The sequence below is a fragment of the Astyanax mexicanus genome, chromosome 7 (assembly GCF_023375975.1).
Source record: "Astyanax mexicanus isolate ESR-SI-001 chromosome 7, AstMex3_surface, whole genome shotgun sequence".
NCBI classification, from domain to species: domain Eukaryota; kingdom Metazoa; phylum Chordata; class Actinopteri; order Characiformes; family Acestrorhamphidae; genus Astyanax; species Astyanax mexicanus.
Window position 1 is genome coordinate 45,819,713 of NC_064414.1, and position 2,621 is coordinate 45,822,333.

At 36.5% G+C, this 2,621-nt stretch overlaps 1 pseudogene; it reads left to right on the forward strand.

Annotated features, from left to right (window-relative positions):
• The first annotated feature begins 639 nt into the window (after positions 1-639).
• Positions 640-2,077, forward strand: LOC103043009 (GTPase IMAP family member 7-like; annotated as a pseudogene).
• The last annotated feature ends 544 nt before the right edge of the window (positions 2,078-2,621 follow it).

The following is a 2,621-nucleotide window of genomic DNA, read 5'->3' on the forward strand; positions in this document are numbered from 1 at the left end:
CCCACAAGAAAAGTTTTTTACAATGTTATGAGGGATGGATATGTCATACTTGGTTAGTTGATCAGCTAATAAATACAATTGCAATGTTTAATTATTTATGTTTAATTATTTAATTGTCCAGTTATACACTGCCCAGTTGAACAGAAAACACAGCTCAGGGCTCACCTGTTCAAGAGACAATTAGCTAGCTAATCAACTCAGCATCCATCTTGTAGCAACCCTTTCTTCTGTTTTTTTTTTTTTTTTTACTTCATATAAAATATATTCATATAAAAATGTTGCCAGTATTTACAGGTGTTTTTCTCCACGTCTGGTAATGAAGCGTTTTGAAAGGATGCTAAAGCTTTTGAGGTTAGGTAGGTTCTAATGCTGCAGTTTCTGTTCCAGTTCACTCTTTTACATAACTGAAACACATTGTTTTATTCAAACAAGAACATACTGGCTGAAGCACTGCTGTCAGGAGATGATCAATGATCATACTTATCATTTTATGAATAGATACAGAACATTTAGTACTTACTGGACCTTTAAAGCACAATGTGTATGTACCAACTTTTTACTAAAATTACTAATATCACATCTCTCTAATTTAAATATCAAAATCTTTCTCAAATGATTTCATATCCCCACAGCGCCACAACTAAATGGCGAGTTTCGGATCCTGATGATTGGAAAGACAGGTGTGGGCAAGAGTGCAACAGGAAACACCATCCTGGGAAAACAGGCCTTCATATCTGAGCTGTCCTCCTCCTCCGTCACAGCAGAGTGTGAAAAAGTCAGTGGGACTGTAAATGGGAGGGAGGTCTCTGTTATTGACTCTCCAGGTTTGTTTGACACTAAATTAAGTGAAGATGAGGTGGTTAATCGGATTAAGCTGTGTGTTCCACTGTCGGCTCCAGGTCCACATGTCTTTCTAGTTGTGATCCAGTTGGGTAGATTTACAGATGAAGAGAGAAAAACAGTTAAGATATTTCAAGAGAGGAGTCCTCCAGATACACTATGGCCCTGTTCACACATGGAGATCAACTGGAGGTTAGGAACATTCATCAGTTTGTTCGTGCAAACTCAGATCTTTTGAGTTTTATCAAGGAATGCTATGGTCGATACCATGTGTTTAACAATAAAGATCAGAATCCAGAGCAAGTGCTCCAGCTACTGGACCAGATTGACAAGATGGTCACTGGAAATGGTGGTGAACACTACACCACAGAGATGCTTCAGGAGGCTGAGAGGGCGATAGAAGCAGAAAAAGAAAGGATCTTAAAAGAGAATGAAGCGAAAAGACTGAAAGAGATTGAGGAGCTGAGAGCACAGTTTGAGGGCGAAGCATTGGAAAAAGCTAAGAAGATGCTGATGGAGGAACAGGTGAGAGAAGCAAGATGTAAAGCCGAGAGAAGCAGTTCAATCATTTGCCAAATTGGACAATTCCTGTATAAAGCAGTGAGAAAGATTTTTAATTTTTTTTTTAGGTTTTGAACAGAGTTAAGCCATATAAGTTAAATGCTCACAAAGCCTAAAATTGATTTATATATATATTTAAGCATTTACAGTTGAATCCTTCTAAAGACATAGGTGATTGACAATTCCTATGAGAACACACAATTTGTAGTTGCATTTACTTTATGTTAATGACTTTGATGAGGTAAACAGACATTCTAAACTGATTGCGCAACAAATTCTTTGTGGTTTTCTTTAGTATGTATGTTTTCCCTGTGTTTACATCCCCTTGTAGATTAGTACACTTAGTATGCTTCTGTGCTTATGTTGTGGTTTTGACCTTTTTCTATATCCCTTCAGTTTGCTTTTGCGGTGCTTGGCTTTGTTTGTGTCAGTATGTTTTTTTTTTCTTATGGTATTTTTGTTTGTTTGTTTGTTTATACTTAAATAATGAAACAAGAGTAAAACTAAACCAGAGAGACCCACCATTCAGCCCAGCGTTTACTACAGTTCAAATTAAAATTAAATAAAAAATAACTAATTTATTTACAATTATTACTGTCAATAGTGCTTTGGTGAGACGTTTAATGTAGAAATAATACAAGGGGTCCTATTTTATCAATCTGTAGGTGAGCCATCAACCTGCTCAACATGCAGCTTGGTTTAGAGCATGTTAGTGTTTCTTTGCTATCATAATAACGGGAAAAATATACCTTACGCAGCTTGGAATATACAAAAGGCATGTACTAATTATCTTGGATAAAATGAATAATTCACATAACACTGCTGTCAGTTTAATTCCCAACTTTGTTTTCTTACTTTGATATGTGTCTTAGCCTAGTCATTTATTAGAAGGTGTAGCAGAAGAGGAGACAGCAGAAAAAGACGAAGAATAAGAGGACCATATTATATATATATATAGTATACACTTCTGATGGAAGTTAGGCTCTGCTAACTGCACACACCCATGCAGTGAACACACACATACATACTAGTGAACACAATCAGCAGACACACGTGGTATCAAACCAACAATCTTGTTGTCAATGGCCTGGTGCTCTAACTAGCCACCACTTTTTAAAACTCTCTTTCTGTCACCATGGACCTTAAAAATCTAATTCCAAATTCACTTCCTCCATATTTATTAAAATGCTAGCAAAGCACCAGTAAAGAGGGATTAATAC